At 40.2% G+C, this 13,654-nt stretch overlaps 1 protein-coding gene across 6 annotated transcripts in view; it reads left to right on the forward strand.

Annotated features, from left to right (window-relative positions):
* LOC119653501 (guanine nucleotide-binding protein G(s) subunit alpha) overlaps positions 1 to 4,940 on the forward strand; it is a 132,536-nt gene extending 127,596 nt beyond the window's left edge. For all 6 annotated transcript variants that reach the window (XM_038058151.1, XM_038058156.1, XM_038058153.1 and 3 more), the window contains one exon: positions 2,896 to 4,940. The gene's annotated coding sequence lies outside the window, so the exon portion shown is untranslated. The remainder of the gene's footprint in view (positions 1 to 2,895) is intronic.
* The last annotated feature ends 8,714 nt before the right edge of the window (positions 4,941 to 13,654 follow it).

The following is a 13,654-nucleotide window of genomic DNA, read 5'->3' on the forward strand; positions in this document are numbered from 1 at the left end:
TAGAACACGGATTGATTTTGTAACCGCAATCAGAGCCCCATTGAGACAAGCAACAACGGTACCAGTCTATACCAAGTGCATGGCTTAGCATTCATACTGGTGGATGCAAGACATACCTAAATCTCTACCGAATTAAGGAGTACGGCACCCGTGTTGAAACGCAACACCACGCCGAGGCCCGAAGGTCTCTTCTTGCTGAACATCACTACAACCCCCATGAAAATCCCACTAGCGGGTCAACCGCAAACAACCGAGCTGTACTCACATACAACGGGACTTTACCCGAAGTACGAGAGTCCAGGTGCTATCCCGGTTCCCATGGTACCAGAATACCCCTGGTAAGGTTTCGTGACGATTGCCACTTCAGATGAGTCCCCATGCAGACTCAGGTCTGATCGCCCTAATTAGGCCTTTGGAGCATTCGCCTACTGCATCACGGCCGGCAAACCAAAGTGAGTACAGCGTCTCCCGGTGCCATCACTATGGAGGTGGTTTTGGTTCAGCCGACAGGGTTGCCGCCCCGTCTTCTTCAATCGCCACTTCTGAGCACCAATTGCGCTGACAGGTGGAACTGCTCCAAATGTCGGCAAAGATTGTGGAAGTGGAGGATGAGCAAACTCTTCAGTTGAAATCTGCTCGAAATATTCTCGCCATCTATCCGATTTCTGTTCATTTTGGAGACAAAGAAGTTATTTTTGCAAGAGATAAATGAACTTATTGAAAGTTATGCAAAATGTATTAGTGTCAAGAGAAAATATACTTAATTTCACTCTCCTTAGTCCTTATTCCGCGAAATCGGATGAGATAAAAAACTCCGCCGATGAATACAGTACACTTTATCTAGTTAACTTTTCGTTCAGCTGATATTTCACAGGGGAGAATATTTCTTTATGTATTTAGATGCCTTAATTGGAACCTTATACAGAAGGTATGTTATCAGATATACTCTTGGGAGAGTTTTATCGTCAAAGATTTGAACATTGCTTTTATAGTGTATGAACCAATACCCTGTAATGACAAATTGAGATCGCAATGGTCAGAGGACCATCCTGAGCGGCAAGAGGGGAGAGCTACCCCAAAAATCTAAAAAGTTGACGAAGTTGATCGTGAAAGTCTGCCCGCAAATATTGAAGTTCCACCGAAGTGCTCCGTCGACATGTGTTTGCACGTCTCTGTGCTTCGATCCCTCACGTGTCATTTTCACAAAAATTCACGTGTCCTTTATCGTGCGTGGGTACGCACGGGATCTCGAAAAATACTCAATGTGGATTAAAGTGCACCAATCGAAATGAAGTACACGCGAGATAAATCTGGAGCTGAGATACAAAAAAAAGACAGCACGACCCCGCGTTTGGAGCCGTAAAACTTCGGACCCGAATCCCCGACTGATGTTTCGCTTGGCTCAGATATTTTTTGAGGCGAGGCACCTGAGATCCCGAGGATGTCCCTTTATGTAATAAGAGCTTCACGGGGTTAAGGAGGAAAAGGGAAAAAGTTTGTTCTCAAATTAGAGCGATAATTAGTTGATGCTTAAAACTATAAGAAAAATTCCCCACATTTGGATTACTTATTAACAAATTGAAGATACGCTTCTGTCGAGCACTTACCTATCCTAGTCTTGGACGAACCCGAGATGAATTTTCCTGGGCTTGGCATAGCACAGCAAACACAATTCAAGTATAAGCAGGCGAAGGCACAACTTTTCCTGCTTTGCTTAGTTTTCCACGCTCGATGCATACTCTTTCATGTTCTGCTAAATTCCGTGCGTGGAGCTATTTCAATTACTAAAAAAATATTAAAAAGTCAATAGGGACGCATCAAGCGCACGCAATCCTCTTCAATGGGCCTCCCACGAACCAAAATGCAATCCAGCGAACTAAGAATTATTTTTCAAAACTCAAGTTTCTGTAACTCGCGATTTTCTTTTCGTAAAAACTCCAATAATGAATCAACTAATTCAGCCCTTCTGTGTAGTGTCCTTTGGCCCAGTTATAATCTGCACCACATTGTTCGAATACGAAATTATCTGGTCAGACAATGTGTCCGAATGGTCCGATACGTACTGCATCCCTGGTGCCAAAACGCACGTAGCCGCCTAGATGATTTCCCAGAACTTTGGGTTCTAATCTGTTTTCCGCATTGACCGCTTGAATATAAAAATTTTCACGTCTTTTGACTCACGGATTTATTTTCATAAAATTACAAATTTTCACATAACGCACGCACTTTCTTTGAAATTCAACTGCACTGACCAGATTCGCTTACTACACCTGTCCAGCTCATTAGCTATCCCTCTATCAGCCAGTCTCTGTCCCGGTAATTTCATTCCCGGTTCATAGCGGTTCATCGTCAAAAGCAACATACATTTTTGGTGAAGTGTGCGACAGGTCATTCCCCTCAGCCATGAACAATTGCCTGTCTACACCCAAAAATGTGCAATACGAGCAATTTTATAAGAAATAGATTTTGAAATAGTTTAAGTGAAATTGAACTATGAAACTTAAGGGAAAGTGACCAGTGGTTGGATTGTTTAAAACATAAGAAAATTTAATTAGTTGAAATTGTATTGTATTTAAATGAAAATCGGGATGGGAATTGTGAAATAAAGAAGGATAATTGGGAAAACTGAAAGGGTAGAAAAAATGTGAGGATAAAGGAAACATTACACATTATTGAATGCATTATTTGGTCAGATCGGCCCCGGAAAAGGCCAGTGGAATACCGGAATACCGCTAAGCCGCGGACACTACAACGCTTCCGTTGCATTCTTTCTTCTGGAATGTTACATTTGAAAGCTTTGTGTATACTTGATTGATCAACCGCTGGGCAAAGTTTAACTTCCTTCCTATTCACATTTTTAACACTAGTTAAAATAACCAAATTTTTATTTTCCAGATAACATCACAATTCATCCACAGGAGAAGAATAACACCGTCATATTGTCGTCGTCATGTCTACTATTAATTTAAAATAAAAAAGATACAGCTAAACTTAAAAAAAGGAAAAATACAGCCAAGAAAAAATTAAAATAAACTAAATATAACATTAACTTCAGAAATAAGCATAACGTAAAGCAAAACTAACAAACTATAAACAAAAAATAGAAAAACGCAACGTCGGAAGGGAGAAAGCAAAAACAATTACCTAGAAGCAAGAAAGATAAAAGATGATTATTTTTGTTTTTTTTTTTATTATTATACGTTTCTAAGATAGCCCCGCAGTATGCGTGATTAGTGAGGAAAATCTTTCAAAGGGATGCACACGCAGAAAAGGATAAACAACAACAAAGTCAAATGCGCATTACACTGAAAAGAAACAAAAGTACTTGCACAGAAGAATACAATAAACACCCTACCACCACCAGAAACGCGAAAACATAGACACAAAATAACAATCAAAATGAAATCATCTATACATATACAAGTAAACATTCATTACATCCTCAAAAGTCATTTGTTTCCGTAAAGATGAATATTTTCGAAATGAGAACATTTACGCTGTTCATTTTATTATGTAAAACTATTAACAACAAAACAAAACAAATCATCTAGAAGAAAATAAAATAAATCTGAAAAAATTCTAGAATAATAATTGATAAAAAGTAATATATAAATAATTAAGAAATAAAGGAAAAGATATATTTTTCTGCTTTTAATTTTATCACACATCTTAGAGAAGAAGATACAACAAAAGAGAAACTCTTCAAATAATGATTACATATAGCAAAATGAGGTAAATTAATAAACGGATCAAGCAGAATGTCGATCATAGTAAATACTGGACAGAATAGCAAGGCTACACACAGAGGTTGAAACAGAAAATATTTTTATTGCGATTGTATAAAGTCAAATCTCATTTAGTTTGCATCTTTTTCTTTCTTTCTAGTAAAAAAAAATCAATTTATTTATAAACAAAGCCACTAGGACTATATATTTTAATAACATATTCATAGGGATAATGAGGAAGGAGAACTCTAAATATTTCATTTGTATGTAGATTACAAAATAAAAAAAGAGAGAGAACTTGTAAAACAGTAAACTTGTAATTAAGGCAAATAAATTGAATAATTGTAATTTATTAAATTAATAAATTAAAGAAAAAGAATGTGTTTCACAATTTATATAATACACGAATGTGTCTCGTAAGTCTTTGAGTAATGATCTGTGTGAGAAAGTAGTTAATGTAATAAATAAATTAGCAAAAAAGTCTTCTTTTCTGTTTTGACCTCTATTTTTCGGAGTGGCATACGTAGATAACAAAGATTTCGTTCGTTTCGGGTCTTGATATTGCAAATATTTTTTCAAAGTAATATTGTATTAGAAAATTTCACTTGTATCGTTTTAGCCAATTGTTTTTATACTACAAATACAAGTCTAACTATGCTTTTTCGCAAGCCAGATATTTACAATTTAGTGATTTGAATGTAAAACTATTTTTTCACTTTGGAAAATAGTTAACTATAAAGCGCAGAAGTTGGGAAACAAAAACATAAATAAAACAAATAGAGAATGTGTGGCAACTAATTGAACACCGAAATATTTTTTTCGCAGATGATTATTTTGTTTTCTTGTAGGAAAAATTGATAAAATATCGCGAGAAGGAACTTGTTTTTATAATAGTGAAATTTTACATTTTTATTGTATATTTTTGTTTTCTTTTTTAATGTTCTACACAACTAACAAATCAATCAATCAATATATTTTCTACTGTTTTACTTGTTTGTTTTATATTTTTAGTATTATGAGATACACACATGCATTTTTCTTTCTTTCTCTTTATTTTCCGGTACATGTTGATATAATACTTTAATTATTATTAATATGCAAAGAAAAAAATACACACAACACGCAAAAGAATGAAGTTTACATATAGAAAAGAGAACTTATAAAAAGTAATTATATTTAAAATAAAAGAACATTTATCATTCATTAAAAATGCAACAAATTTTGTTATTTAATTTTTAAGTTTTTGTGTTTGTAGATCAATAAAAAATTAAAGAAGAGAGAATTAAAAAGAATATATCTATTAATAAAAAGATGAAAAAAAAAGTACTAAAAGTAGTCAAGTATATGATTTGTTTGTTTCCGTTCATCTAATTTTTAGTTAGTAAATATTTGAGAATTACACTAATGTGTAAATGTTAAAATATCTAACACAAATCAACAGGATTTTAATTTTTTCTCAAGAGTTGTTTTGTAGTTAACCAAGAATACATAGTGTGTGAGTTACGCGTGAATGGAAAATTTCTGCTTATTTAGACAAACACGACGGGTTCATATGTTTGTCGTTTATCATTTTTTTAGGGGATTGAATGTTTCTGCATAATTCGTAATAAAGTATGCAATACACATTGGGGTAAGTTAAGATATTTAAAGAATTTTAAGATATCAACAAAGCAATAAATACACTCCTAGTTTACATTGTACAATTCATACATCTTGAATTTTTCAAAAGTCTCATTTCGCTAAAAAAATCCATTTAATTGACGGTTGTATAAGTGAGTTTGTGATGCAGAGTTAACGTTCACATTTTACAGCCACTTGATGACATTCGCGTCGCTTTGGTTTCGTTACTAATTCTGCGTCTTTGGTCGATTTTTCATAGAATTGAAAACATCCCTTTTTCCGGGTCCGCCCCGTCACTTTTTCATTATTCATTGGTTCTTGGTAAGGCATTTTTGTTTCAGGTCAAAGTACATCTCATGCGGTTTATGTTCAGAATCAAGCAAAGGAACAGTACCCCGTAAAATTAGCCATCGAACAAAGCAATTGTTAGTTATGAAAAGCAGGTCAGTTATTGGATTATTTTGTTCTTTTAACTTAGTTTTAACTTTTTATTGTAAGCACAAAAAATATTGTACATGACAAAAGTTAGGAACAGCTGAATACCTCAAAGCCTCTGATTAGTCGCCCCTTTGACAGTATTCTATCAAATAACCATTATCGACAACCAGCAAACGTAACGGAACATTTTACCCGGATTTGATCCTCCCCCTCCCCCTCCAATCTAAATAAATCTATTTTGATCTGCTCGAACCAAGTGATCTGGCTCGGATTATTTCACGGTTGGTTTGGTCATATCTCATCCTTCTGCATGCTTTCCTTCTTCTTTTTCTTCAGCCTTTGTCCCGTTCACAAGCGGGGTCGGCTCGTCGTAATCGGTTTCGCCATTTGGCTCTATCGAATGCCTGATCTGGGTGTAATCTCCAGGCTTTTAAATCCCCATCCAGCGTATCAAGCCACCGTTGTCTAGGCCTGCCTTTTGGTCGTTAACCATCGACTTTGATGTTCAGAACAATCTTCGCAAGTGAATTCTCGTTAGCACGAATTGCGTGATCATAGCATCGAAGACGTCTCTCTCGCAACTTTTCCACGATCGGTGCAACCCCATAACGATCGCGGATATCCTCATTTCGGATGTGATCAAAACGTGTGATGCCACTAGTCCAACGTAACATCTTCGTCTCTTTTACATGCTTTTCATTTGCACAGTATTCATTATAAGGTTGACATTATTATTCTGTTAAGAGAAAGTCGCACCGCATCCTTAAAGAACTATTGTGCCCTTTTAATTGGTTATAGTGTCCTATTGATCATAATATCTCAAGCAAGCCTGTAACCGTTAGGAACTTTAGTATGTTCCCTACTTCCAGATGTTTCAGCTTTGCATCTGGTATTAAGTGTTCTCCCAGATGTCTCGACCTACTTTGCACAAATGCCGGACACTATCCCAGGACGTGTATAGAGGTTTCGTCATACTCCTCACAAAACCTGCAGGCAGTGTCTGTTGATATCCCTAGCTTCCTTAGGTGATAGTTTAGCCGACAGTGACCAGTAAGAATTCCCACTATGATTTGGAGGTTCTTCTTGGTGAGGTTTAACCAATCCTTTGTCCGCATGGTTTCGTATCCCTCAATTAGCACCCTGGACTGCTCTATCCCTGGTAGACCCGCCCAGTATATTTCCCTCAACCGCTCCTCTTCATTTCTTAGTGTCATAGCCATGAAACCGTTTCCGATTCAACAGAAGGGTTCTGGCCGGTGTAAATTCGTCCCTGCTCCCTCCTTAACTAGTTCGTCCGCTGCCTTGTTGCCTTCCAACCCAGCATGGTCTGGAACCCAAAGTATCCAAACCTTTTTGGACGAGCGGAGTGTATTCAGTCTCTCAAGGCGTTCCTATTCCAGTTTAGAGTTCACCTGGTTGGACCTAAGTGACTTGATCGCTGCTTGGCTATCGGTGAGAATAGCAATGTTCTGCCCCCTGTAGTTTCTTGCAAATTAAATGAGGCACATTTGTCTACGGCGTATATTTCCGCCTAGAATATGCTAGTGTACCTGCCCATTGGCTCGAAGTACAGTTTCCTTGGACCAATAACACCGGCACCCGCTCCCTCTGTTGTGAGGGATCCGTCAGTGTACCAAGTAATCAGTTGCTGGCTTAAGCCGTATGTCGCAGCCACGCTCTCCAAGTTTGCCTTGTTACTCCAACGTGTTTCAAACTTCTTATCAAAGTGAAACCTGGTTTTTATGTTTTCCCTTGGTATCAGTAATTCGGGATACCACCTAGAAAGAATATCAATCTTCCTTCGGTTTAGGCAGTTCCCCGCCTCACTGATACTCCCGGCCATCCTGAATATTGCCCTCCTTTCGTGCATCTGTATGTGCAGATGGAGAGGGGTTAATCCCAGGAGGACCTCCAGGGATGCCGTTGGGCGTGTCCTCATTACCCCACTGATACACACACAAGCCAGTTTTCATCACCTCTTTTGAAGTTCCGTCTCTTGTAGATGTATTGACTCGTCACCTTAACATACGAATACGGACTGTTCTTCCAAGCAGGAGACAAATAATCTCGGCCAGCAATGTACTGAATGATTGGCAGAAGCTGGTGATTGTTAAGATTCTAACGAAGGCCATCCCTTTAGACAATTGGAGGGATATTTCCGTGGTCCCTGATGATAACTAAAATAATCCCGGAACGCAGTAAAGAACATCTGAAAAGCTCTATCCTTCAACCTCCAAAGGAATTATAGGTAATATAACATTGCTATTCTGACTGACAGGCAAGTGAACTCTAAACTAGTATAGGAATGCTTTTAGAGGCTGAATACGCTCGGCTTGCATAATAAGGTCTGGATACTCTCTGGTTACAAACCATGTTTGATTGGAAGGCAAGGAGGCAGCGGACGAACTGGCCAGGAATGGAGCAGCAACGCTTCTACACGGCCACAATCCATCTATGGAATCGGAAAGGGGTTTAGACTATGACATTAAAAACTGAAGAAGAACGCCAGAGGGAACTATCTTGGGCGAGCATACAGAAATGTAGCAGCCGAGGGTGCTCATGGAGGGACACGAACCCAAGCGTATAAACGACTGTTTAAACCTCACTAAAAATAACCTCCGGATTTTAGTGGGAATACTCCCTGGTCATTGCCGACTAAACAATAACTTCGGGAATGTAAGGATATCTAACAACACTGCCTCCAGGTTCTGTACACAGTAAGTCGAGGCAGCTGGGAGAATACTTAACACCACATGCTAAATTAAAATGCTTGGAATAAGGGACTATTTTTTTTTTTATGGATGGAGGTGGAAATCTTAGAAAGACGCTGCTGCGCCAGGTTGCAACAGTGTGTGGGATTCGCACCCACTAAAACCACCCCCACTCGTCCGCCCCTCCCCGCGGGACCACCGTGAAGTATTACTTCGCGGGGGAGGCTCTGGTTCGCTATACCAGCTCGTCCATGTCACGTCTCCGTCGCGCCGCCTTCCGAGCTCGATCCAACTCCTCCGCCATCCAGTTTTTCTCCGACTTCAGCATCTCTTCCACCAGGTTCGAGGGCTCAATGTCCGCCCCTAAGATGCTGTTCAACCTCCTTTTCTGCTGCAGAAATCTGGGACAATGGAACATAACGTGCTCCGGGTCCTCGGGTGTAGCACCGCATTCAGGACAGTTGGGAGACTCGTCCAACTCGAAGCGATGCAAGTACTTCCTATAGCCACCGTGTCCCGTAAGGAACTGCCGGCCTTTGTCGGAATTATCCCATTGTTGTTGGCACTTGTCACACAACTCTCTTCTGATGGCTTTTCGGAAATCCGCATTCACCTCGGCTGGATCTGCCTTCTGTTTTTCTATATATAAAAAATTCCTGACTTTTGTAGATTTGTTTGAAACCTTATAGTTAATGGGTACGCTATACCAATAGTTCTAATAGGGTATGTCCTCATTGCCCCACTGATACACATACAAGCCAGTCTTTGTAGCTTCTGTAATTCCCTGGCTTGTGTGTTGAGTTAGGTTCTTTCTGCCCAGACTACCGCTCCATAGGTAATCATTAGCCTTACTATTGCAGTATATATCCAAAGTAGTATCTTCGGGCTGCAACCCCATTTTTGTCATCAGAGCCCTCGAGGCTTTCCGACATGTGTCTTCCAGAGTAATTTTTGGTCTAGCGTAATTTCCAAATATTTGACCTATGTTTCTCGTTTCACCTCCATATCATGTAATCTTATGGCTCTCAGGTGATCAAGCTTACGCCTCCTAGTGAATGGTATTATGATGGTTTTGGCTGGATTGATCCGCAGTCTCACCTTCCTACACCAGGCACTAGTAACCCTTAGTCCAGTTTGGATTCTATCACATAGAGTGTCTTCATATTTGCCCCTATAGATTAAAACAATGTCGTCCGCGTAACCCTGGCTGACCTTAAACGATCAGTATTTCATCAGTCTGGCATCAATTTGATTGTTAAAATTATGGTCGTATTTTTATAGCAATGACTGATGGACTGATGAAAATTTAAATAATAATATTAAGTTGAGCGTAAAGCAGTTGTTATTGCGTTATTAATCGAAACATGACTTCCGAGCGGTTCGGATCTTTAAATGCAAGAAATAAAAATAGGTTTTTTCGGCGTCTTGTTTATAACGGGCACGTCAGTCATCAGTCATTTTATCAGTGCATTTCTTATGGATTGACTATGGCAGACTGATGAAATACTGATCGTCTAAGGTCAGCCTTACAGCAAGGAAAAAGACATGGTTGAAAGGATTAACACTTGCACTCCACGATAGAAGTAACGGAGAAGATATTGAGACAACAGCTATAGTCGAGTGACTTCTTCTTTTAGTTCAGTCTTTGCCCCGTTCACAAGCGGGGTCGGCTCGCCCTGATCGGCTTCGCCATTTGGTCTATCAAATGTCTGATCTGGATGCAATTTCGAAGCTTTTAAATACCCATCCAGCCTATCAAGGCACCGTTGTTTCGGCCTGCCTTTTAGTCGTTTACCATTGACTTCGATATTCAGACTAATCTTGGCAAATGAATTCTCGTTAGCGCGAATCGGGTGACCATACCATCGAAGGCGCCTCTCTCGCAACTTTTCCACGATCAGTGCAACCCCATAACGATCGCGGAAATCCTCATTTCGGATGTGATCAGAACGTGTCATGCCACTGGTCCAACGCAAGATCTTCGTCTCCATTACCGTAAGACGCCGTTCATTGTCTTTTATAGTCAGTCAACACTCAGAACCATAAAGGGCGACAGGACCGACGACATTTTAGATTTGAAAGGTTCACTGATACGTCGATCACAAAGAACATCAGTTGTGGAACGCCACAGGTTGCGTTAATGCGTGAAACAGTTTCATAACGGAGTTCTCCATTGGCTGATAGCGTTGACCCAAGGTATTTGAATCGCTCAGTTCTGGGCAGATCACTGCTGCTGACAGTGATTTTGCCTGTTTCCCATGAAACATCGGTCGTCAAAATTAAGAGGGCAAAATTGATTAAAATGTTTGCTCCGCATATATTAAAGTGGGGCTGTCAAATAGGGTTTATGTCGCATAGTAGCACCAACAATCTTCAGGGATTATTCTGTGTTGTGTGAGTTGCGGCCATCAGATAAAGACGTGTCACAAAAAAGTTCATGTTTAAAAAATCGATAAAAAAACATCCATCCATGCGTCCATCGAAAAATTGTTTATTAATTACTAAAATTAACACCCTTTGGGAGTTTCTTCAATAACATTAATATCGTGCAAATGTTTACACTCTCATTTGCGACCTTTATTCAATTTAAATAAGAAATTTCTGATGACGGCTTGGCAAATAATTTTTTTGTAAATTGTGTTTTTTTTGAGAATTTTGGTCCACGGGCCCCTCGTTTAGGGCTTAGCATCCAAACTTTCAAAATATTAAGCGATGGCGGCCTTACCGGTTTCTTACCAGGGCAAAGACAAATCGTCAGACGCTGCCTCCTCTCTGCCGGAGCAGCGTGACCGAAGCGGCTCGCGGATGTTAAGTGCTCCTTTATATAATTCGCAGAACACAACATGACTACGAGTCATATTGAGCGCAAATTCGCCTTATTGACCAGCGCTTGGCCAGAACTGAAAATATTTTTTTTTTAAATTGTGGGGTCCTAAGTAAGTGGGTGTTAACTCCTAAAGGAGGGGTCCGTGGACCAAAAAAGAGGGATTAAGTTGCTCCCCATTTGGTCCGGTCCGGCATTAAGTTGATGCGGACTTAGGACCCCACAATTCTCAAAAAAAAAATATTTTCAGCTCTGGCCAAGCTCTCGTCAATAAGGCGAATTTGCGCTCAATATAACTCGTTGTGAAGGGCAAAGCTCCAGTTGAGATTTTTATTGAGGTCTAAATTGTTTATGATGCCCACTACATGCCTGAAAGGTCTGACATCAAAACACAGTCACAGTCAAGTCAAGTGGTGTCGCGCATTTTCACTCTCTGCCCAAAAAATCAAAAACGCAAATAAGGTTTTTTATTTGTACTTAGTGCAAAACGCTTTGAAGGAATATACCATTAAGTGACCCGATTTGGCATAAAAAAGTTGGAGCTCAGCTAACCGCTCAACAGGAGATCTTCACAGATCCCGGGATGAACGAGGAGGAACTACAACGGACCGAAGGAATATGTTTTGACAGACTCCGGCTATTTATCGCAAGGGGTGAAATCCATCCTGCTATACGCGGCTCCAGTCTGGGCGTGCTCACTGGGTTACACTATAAACCAGAGATGGATAAGTTGGGCGTACCGGCCAATTGCTTTGAGGGCTTGCAGTGCACATAGGACGGTATCCGGTGAGACAATGTGTGTCATTCCGGAGACGATTCCATTGGATCTGATCAAATGAGGAACATTCTCTTCATCGGAAAACAAGACCGAAGTGATTGCAGTCTTTCGGAAAGCCACTAGGAAGGAACTGTACAAGAGATGGTAGCAACGGTGCGATAATTCCGAAAAATGCCGTTGGACTCATACACTGATCCTGTGTATTGAGAGATGAGGCGTGGAGAGTTGAATTACCATCTAACACAGTTCCTTAGGAGACACGGTGGATACAGGAATTACTTCCATCGCTTCGCATTGGATGAGTCCCCAGACTGTCCTGAATGCACCGCTACAACCAAGGTCTGAGATTCGCGATTGAATGAGGGAGATTAAACCATCATTCCCTCAGCCTTGAAAAACAAACATAGTTCAACCGATGACCTTGAACGAAACGGAAGGAATGAACACATTGGGTATATGGATCTTCACTCTTCTATAGCTATTGCTGAAACTTTATCAGAGTCATATCTATCCAGTAAGTCCATGACTTTGGCCAGCCATTACTATCAATCAAAGTCGATTTTAGTAATTGAGCAATTTTTTAGACCTTCCTTCTACGAGGTCCTGCCAATATGATTTCGAGTCAACAATAGGGTGACGTAATTTATAAAATTCCTCCTCTCATCACTTCTAGATCCGGTGGTTGAACTCTAGTACTCTGAGAAAAAGGTAAGTAATGCCTGGTATGTGAAAGGTCACATTTTTCCAGCTGATTAATTGGCTTGTTTATCATCATCATCAACGGCACAACCCAGTCTAGGCCTGCCTTAGTACGGAACCTCAGACATCTCAGTTTTGCCCCGCAGTCCACCAATTCTATATCCCTAAAAGCTATCTGGCATCCTGACCTACGCCATCGCTCCATCTCAGGCAGGGTCTGCCCCGTCTTCTTTTTCTACCATAGATATTGCCCTTATAGACTTCCCGGGTGGGATCATCCTCATCCATACGGATTAAGTGGCCCGCCCACCGTAACAAATTGAACTGGATTTTATCCACAACCTAACGGTTACGGTATCGCTCATAGATTTCGTCGTTATGTAGGCTACGGAATCGTCCATTCTCATGTAGGAGGTCAAAAAATCTTCGAAGGATTCTTTTCTCGAACGCGGCCAAGAGTTCACAATTTTTCAAGTCTCCGAGGAATACATAAGGACTGCCAAGATCAGTCCTGTACAGTAAGAGCTTTGACCCTATGGTGAGATGTTTCAAGCGGACCAGTTTTTTTAAGCTGAAATAGGCTTTGTTGGCTGCCAACAACCGTGCACGGATTTTATCGTCATAGCTGTTATCGGTTATTATTTTTGATCCTAGGTAGGAGAAATTTTCAACAACATCTCCAGGACCAAGTTAAAGAGGACGCATGATAGGTCATCCCTTGTCTTAGACCGTTGTTGATGTTGAATGGTCTCGAGAGTGATCTTGCTACTTTTATTTCGCCTCGCACATTGGTCAGGATCAGCCAAGTCAGTCTTATCAATTTCATTGGGATAACGAATTCTCTCATGGCCGTGTACAG

Source organism: Hermetia illucens, chromosome 4 (assembly GCF_905115235.1).
Source record: "Hermetia illucens chromosome 4, iHerIll2.2.curated.20191125, whole genome shotgun sequence".
NCBI lineage: Eukaryota > Metazoa > Arthropoda > Insecta > Diptera > Stratiomyidae > Hermetia > Hermetia illucens.